At 40.4% G+C, this 26,746-nt stretch overlaps 1 protein-coding gene and 1 long non-coding RNA gene across 8 annotated transcripts in view; one reads left to right on the top strand and one right to left on the bottom strand.

Moving 5' to 3' along the window:
- Positions 1-26,746, bottom strand: part of LOC122549908 (tensin-3) — a 439,923-nt gene that overhangs the window by 211,738 nt on the left and 201,439 nt on the right. The window lies entirely within an intron of this gene.
- Positions 1-26,746, top strand: part of LOC122549909 (uncharacterized) — a 105,873-nt gene that overhangs the window by 5,467 nt on the left and 73,660 nt on the right. For 3 of the 4 annotated variants that reach the window (XR_006311703.2, XR_015757204.1, XR_015757203.1), the window contains exons 2-3: positions 8,386-8,427; positions 10,170-10,227. This is a non-coding gene — a long non-coding RNA (uncharacterized LOC122549909). The remainder of the gene's footprint in view (positions 1-8,385; positions 8,428-10,169; positions 10,228-26,746) is intronic. The other variant, XR_015757205.1, reaches the window with a different exon arrangement.

Here is a 26,746-nt window from a genome sequence, read left to right as displayed (position 1 = left end):
GCCAAGAGCTGGTAAATGGGACTAGATTAGGTTAGGATATCTGGTCAGCATGGATAAGTTGAACCAAAGGGTCTGTTTCCGTGCTGTACATCTCTACAACAAGAAAAGTTACAGAAGAGATAGGAATGAAAAACAGAAAAGAATGGGCAACATGATGGTAACTTCTCCAACTCCCCTACATATGCTTATGCAAAATAGCAACCTTAGACATATCATGGTGTCCAGCAAAACATTCTTGTGAATAACCCACTAGTTGAGTTTCACAGCCCCTTCAGGAAACACGTAGCAGCAGTTGGTTACTTTATAAATAAAGCATAGCAAAGCAAGAAGGGCTGAGGATTAAAAAAATTACACAGGCAGTTCATTAGGACAATTTGTGCTGATCCAGGTTGAATTGCGATTTTAGACAGATCCTGCTGAGAACCTGTGTAGGTGAACAAGCACAATGTGATAGTGATAGATTTTCTGGCAATATATATATACATATTAATATTTTAAATTACATTTCCACTTGTGTTCTATTCAATGTCATTCATTACTGCCCAATCACTGGGGTGAAAAGCTGACTTGTCTCCAGTCAAGTGTCAAAGTATAATTGTTTTAATGCTCTATCCAATTATGGGAACACCATACCATCAGTCTGACACCTCGACTGTTTCTAAATTGTCAGACATCCAGTACTGAATGAACCGAAATGAGCTGCAATGAAACGTTCGCAAGACTGAAGCCATCATCTTCAGTCCAAGCTCCTAACTCTGCTCCCTAGGTATCTACAACAGTATCATATTTGATCCTGACCTGAGCTTCCAGAATATATTTCCCCAAAAAGATTCCAATGTTCACCTCTGTATTAACTTCCTACTTTAGCCTTGCCCCAGCTCATCTGCTGCTCAAGCTTTCAGACAACCCTTTGTTAACTTGAGATTTGATAATTGCAATATACTTTTTGCTCCCTCTCATATTTCAGAAAACTGTACTCATTTAAAACTCTGATACCCATGTACATAAGTTCTGTTCAGCCATCACCCATGCTGACCTTGACTAAGTCCCAGTAAAGCAATGCTTCGATTTTAAAACTAGTTTCCAAATCCATTAATGGCCACATCTCTTCCTAACTTGGTAATCTCCTCTCAGTCAACAACCCTCTAAGATATCTGCGCTCAACTGATTCTAGCCTCATAAGCATTCCTCATTAGCTGCTCCATCAGTTGGAGCTGGATCATCTGCTATAAACCGAGCACCAAAATTCCCACCTCAAAACCTTCTGCCTCTACTCTCTTTCAGACAAAATCAATGTTTTGGCCATCTACCCCAATATTGCTTTACGTCACCAGAAAGTGTTCCTATGAAGCACCGTGCAATATCTTACTGCACTAAAGACACTGTATAACTATAAAGTGTTGTATCCATATTGCATATTTGTATTACGCTTCAACAAGAGATAAAGTAATTGTTCAAGTCAAAGTAATTGTTTTTGATATAGCCACCTTACATTCCAAGATTTTTCTTCTCTATTTATTTGTGAGGTTGAGGGCATCGCTGGACAGACCAGCATTTATTGCCCATCCCAGAGGGCGATTAAGAGTCAACCACATCGCTATTGGTCTGGAATCACATACAGGCCAGGCCCGGTAAGGATGGCAGATTCCTTCCCTAAATGACATTAGTGGATCAGATGTATTTTTCCCGACAATCAACAATGGATTCATGGTCATCAGTAGACTCTTTATTCTAGTTTTTTTTTATAAACTGAACTCAAATTCCACTCTCTACTGTGGCAGGATTCAAACCCCAGACCCCAGAATATTTCCTGGGTCTCTGGATTAACAGGTCAATGATAATACCACTAGGCCAAGACCTCCATTTCATTTGACAAATGCAAATGGGATGGCTGGTAATATGGTCTAAATTTTGCATCTGTGCTTTTGGTCCAGAATAGAATGTTGGCCAGGACAATCAGAAATTGTGCTACTCTTCTTCGCTAACCATACATAACAACACATGCAATGTAACTAAATTAGTCATCAACATAAAACGAAAGGCTGTGAACGTTCTTCAGGAAGTTAGCTCCCTGATCTACATGAAAAGTGTGTTACAAAAAACACTTTAAAAAGCTACTTTTTACAGGTTTTTAGTAAGAAATAGTGTTGCATGAAAACACAAAGTTCATGGTCTAAATTGTTTCATGTAAAGCTGAGGGAATCATCATCAAATTCCCCTTGTAGATCATAAATCTGCTGCTTTAAACCAACATTTGTGGAAGGATAGCTGGTAATGTTTAACTTAGGCCAATAAATTAACAAGAATGAACCTGTGTGGAATGTTTTTTCTCTCTTTGAATAGTCTGAAAAATTAATTGCATAATCTGTAACTTGAGTAGAAAGCCACTTTTTGCAGTTTCTCTCATGGACTAATTTCTGATTGGTTTAAGACTGGAAAGATGACTAGAAGATATGAAGGAAATCTCACTCTTCCTTCTCAATCATTATAAAATAGTGGAATGATTGCCTGAGCAATATTTTTTTCAGATAAGGCTGGATTATATGTAGGATGCCTGCATAATACCCTTACATGCAGCCAGACTATTAAATGCAAAGATCTTTTCAGGTCAATAACAGACCATTCAAAGAATGCATTTTGTTAATGCAAAACTCATATCATCATACCCAATCAAACGCTAGGCTGAATTCAAAATGTATTTAATTCCCAATCAGATGAAATTGATTTAATCTTGCACAAATCACTTTTGAAAACATATTTAAAATACTATGCTGAATTCTGCGTACTTTCTAAAAGGAACTGGTTAATTTTTTTGGAAGTTCAAGTGTGGATTTTAGATTCTAAGTCTTTGCTGGAAAAAAGCAGTTTAAAAGCTCACATGGTAAAGGCCTTTAAAAGGCCAAGGGGGAGTCAGTGAATATTTAAGTGGACAATTTCTTACAAAATGAACTACAGGAAACAAGTATTGAAATGACTAATGGTTACATCTAAGATTTTGACAAACATTCCTACAGGAGGAATATCATGTGGAATACAGTTCCAGTAAAAACAGTTAAAGTTGAACCAATTATTTTGCTCAGAATGGAACGAGCCAAGTTTTTTAAGCGTGTTCTAACTGGACGTAATGGGGAATTGTTTTGTAGAAGTAGTGACCTGCCAAGAGCAGGTTCTTCATTCTTTATTCCACATCTAGCAGTTTTGTATTTGCCTCTTCAAGTATGTGCTGAGATGATAAATACTCAACATGATTCCTACATTATTGGGTCTGGAAAGTGGAAAACTTCATTGTCAAAGAAAAGATCAGGGCTGATGAGAAGGAATGGGGAGCTGGACAGTAACCTATTGGCTGGGGTTTGCCTATTTTATAATCAGTAAAACATAAAACCACGAGATCATTCCCCATATTTATTCTGCTAAACTCAACTGCCTTGTCCAGACTAACAGTGCTACAGACAGAGTTTTTCATGGATTTACAATTCTGCCACTAATTAAATCAACAAACTTTATCACAGGAAAGTGAAATAGTTAGCTGTCTCCCAGAATCATTAGTAGTGAGTGCTATTGTACAAGAGACGATTTCAAACTCGGCAAGAATTTAGACAGGACTTTGCCAGAGGAAGAAATAAATATTGTAAACCCCTCTCAACTTTGCAGCAGCTTGTGAATGATACAAGGCTCAATATATTGAATGGTGTTCTCTTTCACATATTGATTTTCTTTTGGAAAAGAGTGACAACGTCTGTCCATTCATTTTGATTCAGTTTCCAGCATTTAAATCCATGGAAAGCATGAAACTGCTAAAGAATCCATGTTATACTTGATTCCTCTAATATAAATTGACATAATCACCTTTATTCTGAATTCTAAAAATAAGTATTATATCAACAGAGGAGATTTACTTTGCAAATATTATTTGTGCCTGTATCTGGTCACCAAAAACAAAACTTGGTATATCTCAATTTTTAGCTCAAGGCCAATAAGTAATGGTTTAAAATTAGTCAGCTGCTCCAGATATGAAGCGCAAGACATTCATCATTGGGTATAAGAAAGCTGAAGGCTAAACCATCAAGGAACATATTGGGAAGTGGGATCGGGGAGTTGGTAACAGCAATGTATTTGAGCAAGAGTTTAGCTTTGAATGCATACAGTGCAAGTTAGTTAATCACTGGTGCAACAAAGCTAAGATTTAACAGCATATGCCAGAGGTTACCTTCCAATTGTGCAGCACAGCACTCACCCACCAATACTCTTGTACCCTTTCCATTCTCCTGTACTTCAAAATGTCTCCAGTTTCTACTCAATAGAGATATCATATAGAATCAGAGTCATACAGCATGGAAACAGAACCTTTCCTCCAACCAGTCCGTGCTGAACAATCCCAAACTAAACTAGTCCCCCCTGCCTGCTCCTGGCCCATAGCCCCATCATGACAATTCTTAGAGTTTTGTTAACAATTAGCTATCAGGTGAATCTCAAAATGCCGTTGATCTGGAATTGTTGAGAAACATTACTGGAAATCTGAAACTGGGATTTATGTGAAAAGCTCAATGAAGATTTGACTGTCTCTTGGAGTCATTTGACACAGGCAGCAATCTGAAACTAGACACACAGGTCAAATATAACACTCAGTGGTCAGGCTTGAAGGGGGCAGCACTATTTCACAAAAACTTGACTGAGAGAAATATTTAGCTTGCAGTCCATGTAGACATTGAAAGAAAATAATATTATTCTAGCTTTTGTTACTCAGAGGAAATGGGCTAAATTTGCTTGAAAAAAAATGTGTGCATCTATCACTTAAGTTTTGTCTCACTGGGGTTACGCTCTGGAAATCATGCCCAGTTATCATGGGATAATCTCACAGGTTACAGATTTTATCAAAGACTGTAGAGTTCTCCAATTTGTGTCCATTAGAAACTAGTTGACAGACAACATGAACCAGGTTTCTGTACTTATGAAGAATTATTATTGGTCAATAAATAATTTCTATACACAGTTATGAACCATCAATATATAACTCAAACCTTGCCCAAACCCTTCCCACCACACATTCAGTCAGTCAAAAAGAAAATGGCGAACAAAAATAAACCAAATGACTATGAATTCTAGAATCAGAAACAAAACAGAAATGGCTGGAAAAACTCAGCATGTCTGGTAGCTTCTGTGGAGAGAAATTAGAGTTAACATTTCAGGTCTGAATAAAAGTCACTGGACCCGAAATATTAACTCTGCTTTCACTCCATAGATGCTGCCAGACTTGCTGAGTTTTCCCAGCCATTTCTGTTTTACTTTCTAAAAAACAAAAATAATGTTATAGGTGGAGGGAAAAGCTGGGAATGCAATTGAATGGTTCCTCTCTACAAGGTTCACTGAAATGACCATTTTGTCTCAGGACTTGCTGCAAATGTGGTCCCCCTTCTTTCACTTGCAAGTAGGAACCACGGGGGGGGGGGGGGACTTCGCTCTTACAAAATCTCTTGACTTCTCAGTTAAGAACTACAACTTGCAGCAACTGGTGAGGTAAGATAATTTTTATTTCATCCAGCTTGAGATTTTTGGTTTACTTGCAGAGAAAAAAGACATTTCCTTCCTTTTTGAAGGTCCAATGGCTCCTGACCAAACATTCACAGCTATAAGCTGTTCAGTTGCCAAGGAGCCAATCACATAGTTGGTAGAAAGTCATTGGCTTGACATTGATCTGTGGAGTAGTAACTGGTTGTCAAGCAGCGACTTGTTATTGACCAAATCTCTACTGACCACATCCCGAGCTCCATCTTGTCTGTACTAACTTCCCTCACTGCTTCAACAAACAGTAGTGCAAGCAACACAGGTGATGAATGTCAAGTAACTTGCTTTTAAAAATGGCAGTAATCCTATCCTCAATCCTCGATTTACAAAGTCCTTTTCCCATCAGTCCACAGTTAAAAATACAGAAAAATAAAAAGGTGCAGTCTTTATACTCTGCTGTCTGCTTCAGAGAAGCAGGACCATTAACCATCTGAGAAATTCAGTTAAGTTGCTGGCTTTGGACATTAATTATCCAGTAAGCCCACTATAGAACTCTTAAACAGAACAACGAACAGCTGAAAATGTCGCTTTCTCAACCAATATTTACATAATAAAAGCAAAGTACTGCAGATGCTGGAAGTCGCATGTAAAAACAGAATGTTTTGGAAAAACTCAAAAGACCTGACAGTATCTGGAGGCAAAAGAAAACAGATTGTGAGTTAATGTTTCAAGTCAAATATGTTTCTCCATCAAAACAGAAAGATAGAAACATGGTGGGAATTAAGATTGAATAAAGGGGTGGAGAGATTGAACAACAAAAGGTTCCATGGAATAAAAGACATTGGGAGTGGTACTGGATCTAGCAAAGAAAGAAAACATTACTCCAGACTTGATGTGAATTGTAGAATAATGGACAGCTCTATCTGAAAGCAAGTACATGAAAAAAAAACAGACAGCCATTGGCAAAAACAAAACAAACAGATAGCACGGTCAACAATAGCTTTCATTACTAGTACTTTCTCTTTCAATAACAGATTTGCACCGATTTAAACTCTCTAACTCACCCTCCTTCTCAATCCTCCATCTGTTTATTTCTTAATCCTTATATTTCATTAGTTATGGGGATATATTGCTGGACACATCATTTACCAAGATCCCAGATGCTCTGCTGCCCTCTGTGTGCCATTATTAACTCTCACTTCTTGCAGATTCCTGGGAAATAGCATTTCAAATTACAGGGTACAAGAAAATCTAACTGGGCATGCTGTAAGATGACCAGTTTCTGCAAACTCTGGCTTTATGACAAACTAAGTTATATTGACTGTGATTCGGAGCCTGCACACACATCTCATCTGGTTTTTCTTCCTTTGGCTTTAACGCAGAATCTAAAATACAGTTCAGCTCAACATGCACATCCAAGTGTTTTAGTTTGTGAATGTGAAACCATTTCTATGATTTCCAATATTTCAAGGAGCTTTGTGAACACACACTGATCTGTCCTTATTTAAAAAAAAATTCTGCTTTAACAAAATTACATTCTATCCATAAAAACATTGAGAGATATTTAGGAACAAAAATGCAGAAAGTCCTCAGAACCCCAAAAGGTCTTTTGACTTCAAGTGAAGCAATGCCAAGATAAGTTCCTGATGTCTCCTCCTCATCCCGTGTAATAAATAAAAACCATTTCAAATTATAGACTATTTGAATGAACAAATTAAGAATCAGAATAGCTGTCTTGAAGTATCTCTGCATAAATGTGTGTATATTCATTTACAATGCTGATATTACCAAGGTATTTAAGTATTTTTTTTAAAAAAAATACTCTTATCGATAAGGAATATGCTTGTTAGAAGTTCATACAACACTATGTAACATTCACTGATCACTGAGGCAGAGTACATGTCAGTCAATAGAACACCATCACACAACAACTATCCCACAAAAAATGTTCAAATGTTGACAGCACATGAAGCAGTGAGAAAAACAAATGTTTACAGAATTAGAAATAGTTTATAATTTTAAGAAAATACTGAACAAGAGCTCCCTCATGTTCTACTTAATTCTCGATATTAAAGTCTGCATTGGTTCAACAGCAGCACAATTTCAAAAAATGCAAATAGTTATTTTGCTGTTCCATGAAAAATGCTTACATAAACAGTTCATGTAAAACGTTTATCAGTTTCATGAAATGTAGCTGCAGTGATAATGAAATATATTTCAATTAAAAAGAAACAATAAGCACACTCAAAATTTTCAAGATTGTTACAAAGAACAGAATGCAATTTTCAAATACAACAGTCATGATTTGGAGGAGCTAGTGTTGGACTGGGGTGTACAAAGTTAAAAATCATACAAAACCAAGTTATAGTTCAACAGGTTTATTTGAAAGCACTAGCTTTCAGAGCGCTGCTCCTTCATCAGGTGACAACTGATGACTATAACCTGGTGTTGTGTGATTTTTAACCGAATACAGCAGGGTATAGAGAACAGGGTATACAGAAGTGTAGGGAAATTTTCTAAAATGAAAATCTCAAGTGTTCTAAGAAGTGCATTACATATCATCGACAGTAAAAGAAAAATCGCAGTCTGATATCTTGCATCCAGCTCAGTAGGAAGATGCTATAAAAATTTACTGTATAAATATGCAGTAATTGATTTTATTTAAATTTTTGCCTGTTAAATGTTCACATTACAATTTTCAGCTATCCTTGATGCTTGCTTTTTTTAAAAAAATTCCATACCAAATTCTACACGACTTATTTCATCCCTCACTTTAATGTATTCATGAAAATATTTTAGTTGTCATACTTGAAATTTTCCCTGTGCTTTCTCCCACTGAATCACAGTAAGGAAATCTTTTTTGCTCTTCCTGACTTCCAGAATGCAGACACAACATGAAAACGGACAAACAGAAAATAAAAAGTGAGTGGTGGTGCATTTTGCAAGGACTAACAAGGTAGGGGAGGGAGGTTGAAATGGCAGCACACTTGAAGATACAGAGCATCCCTGGTCTGCATGTCCATGGATCCTTGAAGATAGCAGGACAGGTGGATCATATCCTTAAAAAAGTAAATGGGATATTTGCCTTTCAGAGTTAAGGCATTGAACACAAGAGCAGGGAGGTTAACGAAGGAACTATATACAATGTTGGTTAGGCCACAACTGAAGTACTGTGTACAATTCTGGTCACCACACTGTTGAAAAGACGTGATTGTACTTGGCATAGTTCAGAAGCGATTCACCAAGGTGTGCCTGAGCTGGAGTATTCCAGTAATGAAGCAAGACTAAATAGGCTAGGGGTGTTTGTTTCAGAGCAGAGAAGAATGTCTGGGGGGTGGGGGCGGGGGAGAAGAGATCTGATTGAGGTACAGAAAGTTTGAGGGGCATTTACAGGGTAGTGAGGGAGATACATTATCCCTTAGTGAAGGAGTCAATAAACAGTTGCAGACTTTTAGAATAAGGATATGGAGATTTAGAGAAGGTTTGAAGAAAATGCATTTTTTTTTTATCCAGAGGGTTGTGGGTGTCTGAAACTCACTGTCTGAAAGTACAGAAGAAACAGGAACCCTCAAGACATCTAAGAACTACCTAGATGAAAACGTGAATGGCCACGGTATACAAAACTACAGGTTGAGGGCTATGAAATGGAATTAGACTAGATGGATATTTGAGGACCAGCATGAACACAATGTGCCAAAAGGCCTTGTTCCATTCAGTAAAAACTCTGACTTTATGCCCTCCTGCAGAAGAAATTTTGCATATGGAATCAGTTCTAATATAAACAGAGAAGTCAAAAGAGAAAACCACCACTTCAGACTCAGCCATAGCTATCAGTAATGTTTGAACCTAGTGTGCTGATCATGAACAAGCCTCCTCAGCAACTACAAATTCTTTGTGAACACCTTATTTGCCAAGGGTCTATCATAAAAGGCTTAGCAGTGGGTGAGGATGTCTTAACAATCATGAGATTGCTAAGGGACACTTGAAAGGAGAGTTGTGCACAGAATCCCAGAGGACGCAGTACAATTCGGTATCCCAAAATTCAGCTAAGTTTTTTTATCCCCTCATATGTTGTTAGCTGGGCCAGCATTTATTGTCCATTCCTCGATGTCCCTGAGTCGGTGGTGGTGAGCTGCCTTCTCGAACTTCTACAGTCCACTCGGTGAAGGTCCTTCCATTATACTGTTAGGAAAAAAGTTCCAGAAATTTGGCCCAAGCCATGAAAAGAAGTTGAAGTTGGCAAATTTATGGGCAGACCTAATTTTTTTTCTGTGAGCCATTTATATTTGTCTTCCTTTACTTAGTCACAGAAGTTACTTATAGGACTATACTGGAGACCAATAACATTACTCAAAGGACTACAAAGACAGGTTTTCCAAATATTGGACTTGCTGCACTTGATGCTGGGATTGCTCATTGGTGATTACAAACCTTGATGAATATTTAACATTGATGTAAAAACTTTTAGAATGTTTTTCTTACAATATTTATTACATTTTTATTTCACACAATTTAAAGTGTTCTTATAAAGTTGCTATATTAATACAAGTTCACATCACTTTCACCTAAACCCATTTGTCTGATGAAAATTATACTGAGTGATTGTCCTTTCTTTCTACTATTAGCATCGTCACTGTCTCCCTTTTTAAATTCTTTCCCGACAGATTAACAAAATAATTAACAGAATCGAAGAAAGTTGCCCTGGGAGTTTGATGCAGCCAGGCAAGTGCAATTATATACTTTTCCAACATAAATTATTTGTTAAACAGAATATTTTGAGTGAGTTAAACTAAATTAATCTGACAGATGACCTTGTACAATATGTACCAAGATAACATATGGTGCTGCAGGTCTGACAACAAAGAGCTTGAACAATTAACAATATGCATTCATGCATTCACATATCAACCGCTAGGAATTCTATTCGCAACTTACCCCACAAACCTGCGGTATACATTAAACTGTCAACTGTTTGTGTTTCCCAGGTAATGTCAACATGTCAGCATTTACTGATAAAAATCAGTGCAGAGTTTAAACTTCCCATTGTGCCCCGAGGTCACCACAAAATGATGCGGAGTAAAGCTACAACCAATTGAAACACATTCATGAGCAAATGTGAAACACTGGCAAGTAAATGCAGGACATTTAGCAGATCATTTGAAAATCATTTAAAAAATCAACTAGAATATTAAACATTCTTAAAAATAAATGCTAAATTACTGAACTCAAAAAATAAGAGAAAGCATATTTTGACTTCAACTTCTTGAAATGCTTTGAAACAATAAAATTGTTTAACCACCATCACTTAGCTCTTCATTCCTGACATACCAGTCCTTCTGGTTGTTGAGTTAGGGGCCCAATGGTCTCCTTTCCCAGTAGTTTCCTTTCTTTTGTTGCCTTAGCAAATTTCTGCTGATCCCTCACTGGCTTCATTCTGAGCTCTTTCACTTAGTTGATCTCATTTCCCTGCATCATTTATCTGAGGCAATTTTCTCCCTATTTCTCCCTCATAAATTCCATGCTTAATTTTAAAATTACCTCAAGTTTGGGCACGCTTGATACAATCTCTGGTCTCAGCTGCCTATTGTCTATTGCTGTTAAGTCAGTGTAATCAATTGTCTGCAAGAGAATTCAATCGAGGCCTCAAAAGAGCGAGCCAAGGTTAAAAACAAATTATTTGTTAACAATAATAATAATTCAAATTTGTCAACTTTAATACAGTTTAAGAAAAAAAGAGCTATTGTTACTAGCCATTACAGATCCGTTATCTAGCACCCATAGTCTCGCTAACACCAAGGTGTCAGTTGTGGCTCAGTTGATATCACACTTACCTTGAAGTCAGAAAGTATGGGTTTACCCTCACTCAAAAGACTTGAGCACAAACCATTAATTGGCATGCACTGCAGAGTCACCCTGAACTGCTGCAAGGTCCAAGGTGCAACAACATCAAAGGTGCCTACTTGTGGATGAGATATTAAAGTAAGTTCCAATCTGTTCTCTCAGCGAGATTCAAAAGATCCCTTAGCCCTCGTTGAAGACAAACTGGGATTTCTCACCAGTGGAGTCATGGCTATTACTTATGCATCCAACTTCGATGAAGTAAATGGCATAGTCATGATCAAATCTTGTTTTATTTACCCATGGCATGGTAGGCATCACAGCATTACTTATTGTCCAAATTGCTGTTTTGTGGCAGGTTTCTGTGTGTAAATTGACTCTGGCACTTCCTCTATGGCACTTGAGACCAGACTTCAAATATACTTCATTGGCTAATGTGATGATTTCCTGTTTTTGTTGAATGCAAATGGTGCTGCAAGCCAACATTCTGTAAAACACGGCGATATTTAAGGAATCGGGAAATCGAAGGGTTTGCTACATTTGATGTTTCTAAAAGATAAAAACAATGACTGCAGATGCTGGAAACCAGATTCTGGATTAGTGGTGCTGGAAGAGCACAGCAGTTCAGGCAGCATCCGAGGAGCAGTAAAATCGACGTTTCGGGCAAAAGCCCTTCATCAGGAATAAAGGCAGAGAGTCTGAAGCGTGGAGAGATAAGCTAGAGGAGGGTGGGGGTGGGGAAAGAGTAGCATAGAGTACAATAGGTGAGTGGGGGAGGAGATGAAGGTGATAGGTCGGAGGCGGGGGAAGGGTGGAGTGGATAGGTTGAAAAGAAGATAGGCAGGTCGGACAAGTCATGGGGACAGTGCTGAGCTGGAAGTTTGGAACGAGGGTGAGGTGGGGGAAGGGGAAATGAGGAAACTGTTGAAGTCCACATTGATGCCCTGGGGTTAAAGTGTTCTGTACTCTATGCTACGTTCTCCCCACCCCCACCCTCCTCTAGCTTATCTCTCCACGCTTCAGACTCTCTGTCTTTATTCCTGATGAAGGGCTTTTGCCCGAAACGTCGATTTTACTGCTCCTCGGATGCTGCCTGAACTGCTGTGCTCTTCCAGCACCACTAATCCAGAATGATGTTTCTAACAGACTAGTTGCATTCACTTCTGTCTAGCAATAGGGATGGAGCCACGGCAAGGCTTTCAATAGGTCACTCAGGCCAGTTCAATGATTAGTAAGAGTAGTTCTAGGGGCTACAGCTAGTTGTACAGGAAGACAGAATAAGAGAGAAGCAAACTCCATGGTAGATAGCATTACTGATAGCTGTGTTGCTAAAGGCAGCTGAACTACTGGGGGAGAGGGTGGGTCTCAAAGAAGTCTTAAAGTAGCTGAAGAGCACTGTATACTGAGGGCTCAGATAAGTCTTAGGAGCTGTGAAGGGCTCAAAAAAAGTCTACACACAATTGATAGTTGGGCATTGAAAAATAGGAGTTCTGAATAGTTGGACTCCGCAAAGTCGTAGAATAGTTCAATAACTCTCTGCGATGATGTTCAGGGAAATCCTAGAAGCTAGGAAGGGCCTATATGAAGCTTGTGCACACTTAATATTAAGCTCAGCATAGAGGACTGGGGGTTGAAAGCCCATACACAGTAATTGCTTGGTGTAACTGAACCAGATTAGACTTTAGGAATCAAATCCGAGGGTAGTACTGATTTGGTGAAACTAGCTGTCTGGACAAAGATGAATTTGTACTACTGAGCAAGTACTGGAAGTGCAAATTCCAAGAATTCAAGAGGGCATAGTCCCTGGAAAAGAGGTTGGGATGTGGGCTGTCATTGAGGCACTCCATGAAAGAGCAGCTTTTGAGAGAGTTTCAAGGCCAGACTATCAAGTTTGAAAAACAAAATCTCTTGTCAAGTTTCAATGAGATTCTGGTGACCCACAGTGTCATTAGCTGAGAGGAATTGTTCAGAAATCTTTTTGGTCGCATTTGCTATTTGATATATTCTATGGGATGTTCAATCAATGTCTGTCAGTTACAAATTTTGGCTCAAGTTTGATATGTTAGAATATAAATCATGTATATCTTTTCACAGTTTAAGCTTTTTAAAATAATCTTTACAGCTTTGTTTGTCTAAGTTTTATTTGTAATAACCTAATTATTCTTTGCTGACAAAAGAAACCTGCTGACTTGTTTCCAATACTAAACTGGATACAGTTTAAAACCTTCATACTTAGCCATATCACTACTTTGGTTAAATTGTCAGTGGAGGAGTGGGACCAATAAAGACTGCAACCTCAGTCCAAAGTCAATAAAGCTATTTCAAGCATCTGAGGTTGTTGAAAGGCTATATAAATGCAACTCTTTCTCCCCTGATCAGTGAAGAGTAGGCACTTCTCTCCATGCTAAGAAGTCGACGTTGATGCATTTCATTTCCATGTGGGAGCAATGCAAATGCCTTGCATTCCTGTAGTATCACTAATATTAAAAAATGCAGCATGTTTCTGCAGGGCCATTAAGAATCAAAGCAAAACATTTGGTCAAATATCAAACACATACGGCTAAAATTCACATTTTGAAAGTTAAGTCTGGGTTCTAATTTTGCAAGGATTTCCATCATGAGAGCTAGAAAATTTTCTTGTTGTATCTTGCCTCATTAGCTATCTTCGAGACTCCTACGGCACCCATCGCATCCAATTCTGGTTTTAGTTTATTTACCACGTGCCATTCCCAGAACAATCTACCACTCAGTGGATATCCAATGAAAGGTCAGCATAACTTCTGCCTGCACTATCTCTGAAAGGACACAGTGAACCTGGACAAGATTCATTAATCTGCCATGACCCTGCATTGGCTACACAACACAATGCCACATTGCCAATGACACTCCCTCACATGTACAACCCCATTCTCTCAGACTAGTCATTGTTTAGCCACTATGTCACACATTTTACCTATCCACAACACATCCTGCATAGCGATCCTTTAAGTCAGCAACTACTTGTACCCAATGCCCACTGCAGACCCGCAGCTTATAACTGCCCAATCGGGGACCATTACATACCGGCAAGCAATTGGACAAATCCAAACCTGAGCTTTTATTTACAGAAAACAAAGGTATCCACAAACAAAGCAAATGGAGACAGAGATTTGTTCCCACAAGTGCACACCAGATTGCGGCGTTACATCTAGTGAGTACTTTACAGTCTATGATTGTCTGGCCTCACCTATTGGAAGTGGCTGAGCTCTGTCATGGATAATGACAGTTTCCTCATCCCCCTCCATGTCCTTTCCCACCTCCTCAGGTGATTGTTCCTGATCCCCAAGTTCCTCAGCATTCAGCACATCATTTCCTTGCCTGCTCCAGCCAACACCCTCCCCAGACTGGTCCAAGCAGCAGAACCAGTTCTTCAGAAGCACTATCTACAGGTCCAACACAGCCCTGGTCAAACTATTGATGACACTGAATCTGTGCTCCCCATCAGTCAGAGGTTGGGCAATGATGCCATGAGCCATGGTCACAGTAGGTAGCCATTCTGCCCCAGTAACCAGCTTGGTAAGGCACCTGGAGCATCAAACATGCCAGGTATGTGGGAGTTCTCTAGGATGTAGGAGTCATGGCATTTAACAGGATAGTGGGCACATACCTCCTGGAAGTGGAACTAATGACACAGATCACCTGAACTTTAATTGAATGGGAACCCTTGCGAATGATGAATTCTAAAACATAGTGATTTGGACCTCTCAGTACCACTTGGAGGCTGTCATTGCTCCTGACTGTAGATCCTATGCTAATGATAGTGTCTCCTTCCCCTTTGTAGCTACTGTCCATTTCTTCTGGCCTGTGGATATTGAGAGTGTTATTTTTCCTTCATAAGCTGCTGATCCTCAAACCCAAAGATCTTGATTTCTGAGGGTACACTATCGATTTCCAACTACATCCTTCCTGACGTCCAGGAGGAGTCGCCCACTGATCTGACTTCCAAATGATACAAGGAGGGTGCTAATACCTGAGTTGATGTTGAACCAACAGCTAACCTATTTGCAGCCCCGCCTATCCCCACCCTGTAACGGCAAGCTGTCATTATAACTTCCAATGTGCAAACATTTTCTGGTGTCCATGTCTTGCCCTCAATGTGGTCTTCATCTGTTTCAACAGCTCTTGGACAGACGCTGCCAGACATTAACCTGCACTAAAAATATTATGCAGGTTTGCAGGGATTAGTTTTAATAAGACCTTAACATTTTCAGTTAGTTTGTTGACAGGTTCAGAGACCCAACCTCCCCTGGCTCTTGTGAATATCTCTAAAGCAGGAAACAGAGGCGGGATATCCAAGTGCACATTACTGATGCCTTTTACTGCCCCACAACCACCAGGACAAAGCGATCACAGTACAACTCCTGTATGAAGCTCAAAATGACATGCTCGAGTTGCAAACAAAATAGCTAAGCTTAAACAAAACCAATTACATAGATGTGAAGCAAGAGCTGGTTAATATTGATTGAATAAATAGATTTTAAAATGATGACTATAAATAAACAGTGGAAATTACTGAAAGAAACAGATCCATGTGACTTACAAGAGAAGTACAGTATTTGAATAAAAGGGGCTTATAATGTTCAAAATGTAGTAAGCTTGAGGACTGTGAGAGGTTTATAAATCAGCAAAGAATAATCAAAATGTTGACCAAAAGGAGTAAAAATAGAATTAGAATAAGTTAGCAGAACATAAAAACAGTTAGAGTATTTATCTGTTTTTGTAGCTAAAGTAAATACTGGTGCCTTAGACACAGAGACAGGAGAATGATGAACTGATAGAGATGCTGAAAAATATTTCCTGCCCCCATATTCGCTACAGAAGACCCACACAGCACACCAAAAGTAAAGGGTAACCAAAGGTCAAACTTGGGTGAAAAACGTAAAGTAATGAAGACCATCAGAATTAAAGTGTTGGAAAAATGTAAGGAATTAAAATACAACAAATTCCCAAAACCTGATGGCTTACACCACAGAGTTTGAAAAGAGGTAGCCGCAGACAGCAAACACACTGATTAATAATTTTCCACAATTTCCTGGATCCTGGATGCTTTCAGAAAATTGGAAGTCTGCTTAATAAATTTATTGGAACTTTTTAATGATTTAACAAATATAAAGGTGGATAATGGGAAACCAGGGGATGTAGTCTATGTGGATATCCAAAAGGCTAATACACTAAATAAGCTCTAACATATTTGGGGTAATATATTAGCTTGAATAGAGGACTGGTTAACAAACAGGTAACAGAATACGGCTAGATGGGCATTTTCAAGTTGGCACCTCAACTCAGTACTGTCAATTCAGTTATTTATTATTATAATAATTAGACAAAGAAACTAAGAGATATAATTTTGCTGAAAGTACAAATTTAATTATAAGGTGCGGGGGTGAGAGTGATATAGCTGGCAACAAGGTGACAGGAGTTGTATAAAACTGGGAGGGATGAGATTATTCACATTGGTAGCAACAAGTTTTTTTATAAAAAAAAAGGTTTGAAATGTTTAAATGATGATGCACAGGAATACTTTGTGTTCATTCAACAAGTACATCAATGATAGCATGCCAATACAGCAAGGAACTGGCAAGGAAGAACTTTATTGCATGGTGATTGAAGTAGCACATTGAAATCTTGTTAGAATTGTATATGGACATCACACTTGGATTATAGTGCGCAGGTTTGGTCTCTATATCTAAGAAAAGAAATAAGTTCCTTGCAGACTGAACAGTAAAAGTTAAATCAGTTGGTTCCTAGGATAAAGACTAAGTTTGTTAACCATATTTTGTGGAATTTAAAAAAACAGAAGATAGAAGCCCTTCAATGTGGTCATGGCTGATCATTGAGCTCAAGACCCAGTCTGTCCGTTGACCCCACCCCAATATCTCCTCATTACTTTCGTTACAAAAGCTATTGAGACGTAATTTCATTGAAACAGAAAACATTCCGATTAGTCTTAAGAAGGGAGATACTGAAAGATTATTTCCTTCATGGAGCACAATCTCAGCATAAAATAGCATAATTTAGGACTGAACTGAGAGTAAAACAAAAGACTCAGATGGTTTTAACTCTTGAATTTGTGTGACTCAGAGGAGACCTGATGCTGCATCATTCAGTACATTTATGATCAAGACTGACAGCCCTTCTGATCTCTCAGGAAATCTAAGTCAGGTTTTGACAGGAATGTGGAGCTGGGCAAAAGGATCAGGTTGGTGTTTGCTACTGAATGGTGACGAATGTTCCAAAGGGACAAACATCCTACTCCTCCTTCTGTTACTTATACTCTTTTATTTGACTCAGATGCAAAATTGCAGTCAGCTATACGTATAAATCGAGCTCATGCAAAATCTTATTGCCCTGACCGGATAATGTGTGGGTGCCCTATTCACCCATACATTATCCTTGTATTTCTCAATCTACAATGACTTCTCGTGTAGCAGTCTTCAATTTTTAGAATAAATTTGTTTGCAAACAATTTCAGGAGGAGATCAACTTTCCCCATTTTTGCAATCGGTTCCACAACCTTGGCGGTCTTTCTGCTTCTCCAATTTTGGTTTCTTTCACTTCCCAGATTTATTCAGCTCCACTATTAATAGCCATGCTTTTCGCTGCCTGGTTGTAAGTTCTCGAATTTCCTCCCCAGGCTGTTTTCTCTTTATCTTTTTCTTTAAGACACTTGTTAAAATCTCTTTGAGCAAGCTTATGGTCATCTTCCCTAATATCCCCAATGCCTTTGTGTCAAGTTTTTGATGAATAACACTCCCCTGAAGCACCTCAGGATGTTTCCCTATGTTAAAACCAGTAAGAAGAAAAGGAGCTGCTTACATGCTTGTTCAATCTTACTACAATCATCCGTTTCCTGGCTTGCAGCACTCAGTTTGAATGCTGCCACATTTTTTTTTCATGTGGATTTTCACTGAAAACTGAATTTGAAGGTTGATTTCAGTCAAAAGCTTGCAAGTTAAGAGTTCATGAGGTCAATGGAACAATTTTAGGCACACAATTTGCACCAAAGCATAGCATCCTTCAAAAGATTTGTGATCATGGAGGTCTGCAGCAGAGAAAAAAAGCCCTTCAGCACATCAAGTCTATGCCAGTCAAAAACCACCACCTAATTATTCCAATCCTATTTTCCAGCATTGGTTTTCTATGCCTTGGCAATGCAAGTGTACATCTAAATATTACTAAAATGCTATGAGGGTTAATGCTTCTACCACTCCTACAGGCAATGAGTTCCAGATTCCCATCACCCTATTGGTGAAAAAGTTGCCCTCATTTCCCCTCTAAACATCGTGAGCCTCACCTTAAAAGGGGAAAGCTCTCTTCTTTATCTACGCTCCCCATAATTTTATGCCCCCAGTCATGTCCCCTCTCAATCTCCTCTGCTCTAGGGAAAACAACGCTGGTCTACCCAACCTCTCCTCATAATTCAAACTTTCTAGTCCAGGCAACATTCTGGTAAATCTCCTCTTCACTTTTCCAGTGCAATCACATCCTTCCTAATGGAGTGGACTCCAGGACTTCACACAATACTCTCGTGCGGCCTAACCAGCATTTTACATAGTTCCAGTGTAACCACTCTGGTCTTAAACTCTTTGCCTCAGCTTGGAAAGGCAAGTATCCCATATGCCTTCTTAACTACTTTACTCACCTGCACTGCTGTCTTAAGGGATTGATGTACAAGCACGCAAAGTTCTTTCTGATTTTTGGTGCTCCCAGGGTCCTACCATTCATCATGTATTCCTTTGCCTGGTTTGTCTTGCCCAAATGCATCATTGGTGGCCAGGGAAACTAATTCACCACAACAATGCACCAATTCAAAACTCATATTCTTGACTGTGAGTAACAGTGAAGTCAACAAGCCTGCAGAATTCAGCCAGTATAGTAACTTAGCTATCTGTTACCAATTTATTGTTTTTAACTTTACAGCATATAGATTCTTTTACAAGAGCTAAAAAGAAAGAGTCTGATGTACCTTTTCCCAAAGACAATGGTATTAGTATCATACAATTGTACTTTACTCAACGTAGAAATGTCATTTACTAAGGGACCTACGTTCAAGGTAAAAGGGGGAAAAAGTTAAAGGAGATGTGAGAGGCAAATCTTTTCACAGAGGGTGGTAAGTGTCTGGAATGTAATGACAGAGGTAGTAGTAGAAGCAGATACAATGGCAATGTTGCAGAGGCACCTTGACAGATAGATGAATAGGCAGGAAATAGAGGGATACAGACTGCATAGAATCAAACTGTTTTAAGTTTTGAAAGGTGTCATGTCAGCACAGGCCTGGCGGGCCCAAATGGGTTGTTTCTATGCCGTACTGTTTTTTGTTAAAACTACAAGCCAGAGTCAAAGTCACAATTTCAATCACTGTTTGCCCAGATTTGTAGAAAGCTTATTAGAAATTAAATTAGTTTACTTACAGTGTGAAAACAGGCCCTTCGGCCCAACAAATCCACACCGACCCTCCAAAGAGCAACCCGCCCAGACCCAGACCCCTACATTTACCCTTTCACCTAACTCTATGGGCAATTTAGCATGGCCAATTCACCTAACCTGCACAGTTTTGGACTGTGGGAGGAAACCGGAGCACCCGGAGGAAACCCACGCAGACACGGGAAGAATGTGCAAACTCCACACAGACAGTTGCCAGAGGCTGGAATTGAACCCAGGTCTCTGGCGCTGTGAGGCAGCAGTGCTGACCACTGAGTCACCGTGTACTCACTTTAATTCAATGTTATGGTTCATTAACAGCAAACAAGTTATTGTCACATCAAGATTGCTTACCATGGTCCAGAAGAGACACCATGATAGTTATGTCTGCAATAGGGCTTAGCTTTAAGAGTCATAGAGATGTACAGCGAAGAAACAGACCCTTCGGTCCAACTCGTCCGTGCCAACCAGACATCCCAACCTAACCTAGTCCCATTTTCCAGCAGTTGGCCTACACCTCTCTGCGCACTTCTGATATACAGCTGCAGCCTACACTTTTCATAGATGCCGACATCTTTGACATGAAACACATCTGCAGCTTTAAGATGTTAAAATGTAAACATGAAATTGTTTAAATGTTTCCACTGTAAAAAATATCTGCAACAGAAACAAAACCTTTCACTTGTCTTAGGGAAGGAATGTCACTATGAACTCCAAAGCAAAGCAAACTGTGGATTCAGCTTGTGTAGTCAGAATAACAGAGCCTGTTACTATGGAACCATTACTATGGAACAAACTGGATAGCAATTTCCAAGTCGCATATATGTGGTTAAACGGAAAGTCAGTGCCATCTACCCAGTTTCACCATCAACTTCACTGAAACCTTAAAGAAAGACTTCACAAAGGAACATTACATAAGGGGCATGGTAGCCACTGGCTACTCAAGGAACATAACAAAAAGGTTAAGACTGGTGCCTTGAGGTGCAAGTTACAATGGTGTGATGAGACTTACCAACTTCTGAACAACCCATCTGGTCCTGGAAATTCTATTTTATAAATATGAAGTCTCATTCCTTTGGAATTAAATTCATGTTTGAGATTTTCAAGGTTTGCTTTCATTTTCCTCTCTCTCTCTTGATCCCATCTGTCTTTTCCTCTCCTTAATTTCATTTCTGTAGATGATTTAACATCAATGTGGTTATGCTAATCTATATGTCCTGGCCTAAACTTTGGTGGGAAGTTTCAATGTTAACAGGAGGCAGGCTGTCTATGTGAGGTGTCAATCCATGCAAAGTTAAACAGGCCAGGAACTCCCACTCCCAGGTTTGACCTCAGTGTGTTTGCAGGTGAGAGCTGCATGCTTGTGCAGCTATTGGGAGAGTCAATAAAGAACGCAAACAAATCATTATTGCTTGATTTTAACTCTGCGTTCTGGCTTTCACAGGCAGCACATGGTTTCCGAAAGTGTTTTGCGTCTCTCCAGGATTATTAAGTGCAGAGTGGGGAATTGTGACTTCAGCTTAAACATCAGCCGAGGAAGCTTTCAAACAAATAGTGATTCTGAACAGCTGAAGAACTGCAGGTGGAAACTATAGATAAGACGCTGCTGCACATAACAATTGTTCCAGGAATATGCTCTTTTGCTTTGGCAGGTGTTTTCCAACTTCTTGGAAGGTACCTTGCCCCACCTTGTACTTAATTCACCTTCAGTTGCACTTCCAACTGTCATCTCCAGACATGCCATGAGAGTAACTTTTACAGCTCAGATAAGAGACGAAGAACAGTAGCACAAGAGGCAACAGGAACTATAATGGCAGCATCTGGCTTCTCCTCAGTCACCGCACAAAGGGAATGGGCAATAAACGGCGAAATCTTATGGTTAAATAACCAAGTCCAAGTTGTGTTGAATCTGTTGGAGTGATTCTCACCAAGGGGCTGAGAGAGTATTCTCAGGTGTTACCAAATGCCTCACATTAATCAAAGTTTCAAACCTTGCAGCAAGTATAGTCTCTGATCTTTGCTCCATCTTACCACAAACAGTTCCAAAAACAAGCTGTCTCTCATTGGATATCCTGGAAAACATTGGTAGCTTTGCCATTTTCATTGTGCACACAAACAAGTACATTAACTCTAGAGCTGCCCTGCATGGTTCCTGCCATTTGCCATGAACACTGAAGATAGAGGAGGTCGGGTTCATAGAGGTCTGCAGCACAGAGAAAGGCCCTTCAGTCTATCAATTCTGCACTGCTCAAAGACAAGCATCTAACCATCTTATTCCAAATTCCTGGAGGTCCTGTTGGACAGGACGGTGCATAGGAGAAAGTGAGGACTGCAGATGCTGGAGATCAGAGCTGAAAATGTGTTGCTGGAAAAGCGCAGGTCAGGCAGCATCCAAAGAGCAGGAGAATCTACGTTTCGGGCATGAGCCCTTCTTCAGGAATCCTGAATTCAGCCCTTCCTGAAGAAGGGCTCATGCCCGAAACGTCGATTCTCCTGCTCTTTGGATGCTGCCTGACCTGCTGCACTTTTCCAGCAACACATTTTCAGCTAGGATGGTGCACAGGCAGGTTGTCCTCTTCCCCCTTGCAGCGGAGACTGTGAGGCCAGACACGCCAATCTAACCTGCGATTACCTCCAGGGTCAAAGCAGTCTCAGTGTCAGAAAGAACACTTAGCACTGTAGACCACTGATGATCTTCACACCACTGGGCTAAGAGCCACCATCTTCAATCTGCTACTGTACTCACCTCTCACCAAAGCTCATGTTATACCACACTCATTATTGCCTGCAACATCTCTGCCATTCACCCACCGAAACCGACAGCACTACTATCATGTTCTGAAAAACAGTCATACTGGAATTAAAAAGTGAACTCTGTCTCTCGCTCTCTATAGTTTTGCCGGACGATCTGTGTTTCTCCAGCCTTCCCTGTGTTTGTTTTGGATTGCTGGCACCCACAACTGCATACCCTCTGCGTTGCTTACTCACTCAGGACACTGCCCCACCTGCACCCAATGCCACCAACTTCCATCTCCTTGAGTACCTGTCTCTTACATTCCAGGCGAGAAGCAGCACACTAGAAGGCAGAAGGAGTCAGGATCGGTGTTATGCTGCCCATGATTATAGAGTCATAGAGATGTACAGCATGGAAACAGATCCTTCGGTCCAACCTTTCCATGCCGACCAGATATCCCAACACAATCTAGTCCCACCTGCCAGCACTTGGCCCATATCCCTCCAAACCCTTCCTATTCATATACCCATCCAAATGCCTCTTAAATGTTGCAATTGTACCAGCCTCCACCACTTCCTCTGGCAGCTCATTCCATACACATACCACCCTCTGCGTGAAAAAGTTGCCCCTTGGGTCTCTTTTATATCTTTCCCCTCTCATTCTAAACCTATGCCCTCTAGTTCTGGACTCCCAGACCCCAGGGAAAAGACTTTGTCTATTTATCCTATCCACGCCCCTCATAATTTTGTAAACCTCCATACGGTCACCCCTCAGCCTCCGACGATCCAGGAAAAACAGCCCCAGCATGTTCAGTCTCTACCTATAGCTCAAACCCTCCAATCCTCGCAACATCCTTGTAAATCTTTTCTGAACCCTTTCAAGTTTCACAACATCTTTCTGATAGGAAGGAGACCAGAATTATACGCAATATTCCAAAAGTGGCCTAACCAATGTCCTGTACAGCCACAACATGACCTCCCAACTCCTGTACTCAATACTCTGACCAATAAAGGAAAGCCTACCAAACGCCTTCTTCACTATCCTATCTATCTGCGACTCCACTTTCAAGGAGCTATGAACCTGCACTCCAAGGTCTCTTTGTTCAGCAACACTCCCTAGGACCTTATCATTAAGTAGATAACTCCTGCTAAGATTTGCTTTCCCAAAATGCAGCACCTCGCATTTATCTGGATTAAACTCCATCTGCCACTTCTCAGCCCATTGGCCCATCTGGTCAAGATCTTGTTGTAATCTGAGGTAACCCTCTTCGCTGTCCACTACACCTCCAATTTTGGTGTCATCTGCAAACTTACTAACTGTACCTCTTATGCTCGCATCCAAATCATTTATGTAAATGATAAAAAGTAGAGGTTCCAGCACCAATCCTTGTGGCACTCCACTGGTCACAGGCCTCCAGTCTGAAAAACAACCCTCCACCACTACCCTCTGTCTTCTACTTTTGAGCCAGTTCTGTATCCAAATGGCTAGTTCTCCCTGTATTCCATGAGATGTAACCTTGCTAATCAGTCTCCCATGGGGAACCTTGTCGAACGCCTTACTGAAGTCCATATAGATCACATCTATTGCTCTGCCCTCATCAATCTTCTTTGTTACTTTGTCAAAAAACTCAATCAAGTCTGTGAGACATGATTTCCCACACACAAAGCCATGTTGACTATCCCTAATCAGTCCTTGCCTTTCCCAATACATGTACATCTTGTCCCTCAGGATTCCCTCCAACAACTTGCCCACCACTGACGTCAGGCTCACCGGTCTATAGTTCCCTGGCTTGTCTTTACCGCTCTTCTTAAACAGTGGCACCACGTTTGCCAACCTCCAGTCTTCCGGCACCTCACCTGTGACTATCGATGATACAAATATCGCAGCAAGAGGCCCAGCAATCACTTCTCCAGCTTCCCACAGAGTTCTCGGGTACACCTGATCAGGTCCTGGGGATATATCCACCTTTAACCGTTTCAAGACATCCAGCACTTCCTCTTCTGTAATCTGAACATTTTGCAAGATGTCACCATCTATTTCCCTACAGTCTATATCTTCCATATCCTTTTCCACAGTAAATATGGATCCAAAATATTCATTTAGTATCTCCCCCCATTTTCTGTGGCTCCACACAAAGGCCGCCTTGCTGATCTTTGAAGGGCCCTATTCTCTCCCTAGTTACCCTTTTGTCCTTACTATATTTGTAAAAACACTTTAGATTCTCCTTAATTCTATTTGCCAAAGCTATCTCATGTCCCCTTTTTGCCCTCCTGATTTCCCTCTTAAGTATACTCCTACTTTCTTTATACTCTTCTAAGGATTCACTCGATCTATCCTGTCTATACCTGACATATGCTTCCTTCTTTCTCTTAACCAAACCCTCAATTTCGTTAGTCATCCAGCATTCCCTATACCTACCAGCCTTCCCCTTCACCCTGACAGGAATATACTTTCTCTGGATTCTGGTTATCTCATTTCTGAAGGCTTCCCATTTTCTAGCCGTCCCTTTACCTGCAAACATCTGCCTCCAATCAGCTTTCGAAAGTTTTTGCTTAATATCATCAAAATTGGCCTTTCTCCAGTTTAGAACTTCAACTTTCAGATCTGGTCTATCCTTTTCCATCACTATTTTAAAATGAATTGAATTATGGTCGCTGGCCCCAAAGTGCTCCCCCACTGACACCTCAGTCACCTGCCCTGCCTTATTTCCCAAGAGTAGGTCAAGTCTTGCACCTTCTCTAGTTCGTACATCCACAAACTGAATCTGAAAATTGTCTTGTATACACTTAAGAAATTCCTCTCCATCTAAACCTTTAACACTATGGCAGTCCCAGTCGATGTTTGGAAAGTTAAAATCCCCAACCATAACTACCCTATTATTCTTACAGATAGCTGAGAGCTCCTTACAAGTTTGTTTCTCAATTTCCCTCTGACTATTAGGGGGTCTATAATACAACCTCAATAAGGTGATCATCCCTTTCTTATTTCTCAGTTCCACCCAAATAACTTCCCTGGATGTATTTCCAGGAATATCCTCCCTCAGCCCAGCTGTAATGTTATCCCTTATCAAAAATGCCACTCCCCCTCCTCTCTTGCCTCCCTTTCTATCCTTCCTGTAGCATTTGTATCCTGAAACATTAAGCTGCCAGTCCTGCCCATCCCTGAGCCATGTTTCTGTAATTGCTATGATATCCTAGTCCCATGTTCCTAACCATGCCCTGAGTTCATTGCTTTCCCTGTTAGCCCCCTTGCATTGAAATAAATGCAGTTTAATTTATTAGTCCTACCTTGTCCCTGCCTGCCCTGACTGTTTGACTCGCTTCTGTTCTCAACTATACCAGTCTCAGATTGATCTCTTTCCTCACTATCTCCCTGGGTCCCAACCCCCACCTTACTAGTGTAAATCCTCCTGAGCAGTTCTAGCAAATTTCCCTGCCAGTATATTAGTCCCCTTCGAATTTAGGTGCAATCTGTCCTTCTTGTACAGGTCACTTCTACCCCAAAAGAGATTCCAAAGATCCAAAAATGTGAATCCTTCTCCCATACACCAGCTCCTCAGCCATGCATTCATCTGCTCTATCCTCCTATTCCTGCCCTCACGAGCTCGTAGCACTGGGAGTAATCCAGGTATTACTCCCCTTGAGGAATTTCTTTTTAAATTTCTGCCTAACTCTCTGTAGTCTCCCTTCAGAATCTCAACCTTTTCCCTTCCTATATCGTTGGTACCAATGTGGACAATAACCTCCTGCTGGCCCCTCTCCCCCGTGAGAACATACTGCACCCTCTCTGAGACATCCTTGATCCTGGCACCAGAGAAACAACACACCATTCTGCTTTTTCTCTGCTGGCCATAGAAACGTCTGTCTGTACCTCGGATTACAGAATGCCCTAACACAATTGAAGCCGACATACCCCTCGTTGCATTAGAGCAACTTGGCTGTTCGTGCTACGTTCCCCTGAGAATCCATCACCCCCTTCATTTTCCAAAACAGCATACCTGTTTGAAATGGGTATATCCATACAAGACTCCTGCCCGAGGTGCCTACCTCTCTTACCCTTCCTAGAGTTAACCCATCTATGTGACTGTATCTGAGACTTTCCCCCCTTCCTGTAACTGCCATCCATCACATACTGTTGCTGTTGCAAATTCCTCATCGCTTCTATCTGTCTCTCCAACCGATCCACTCGATCTGATAAGATTCGCATCCA

The sequence above is a fragment of the Chiloscyllium plagiosum genome, unplaced genomic scaffold (assembly GCF_037043375.1).
Source record: "Chiloscyllium plagiosum isolate Xiang-an unplaced genomic scaffold, Cpla_swu_hap1 HiC_scaffold_5, whole genome shotgun sequence".
Lineage (NCBI taxonomy): Eukaryota > Metazoa > Chordata > Chondrichthyes > Orectolobiformes > Hemiscylliidae > Chiloscyllium > Chiloscyllium plagiosum.
The sequence above is the reverse complement of the archived record's forward strand: the minus strand, read 5'-3'. Positions and strand labels throughout refer to the sequence as shown.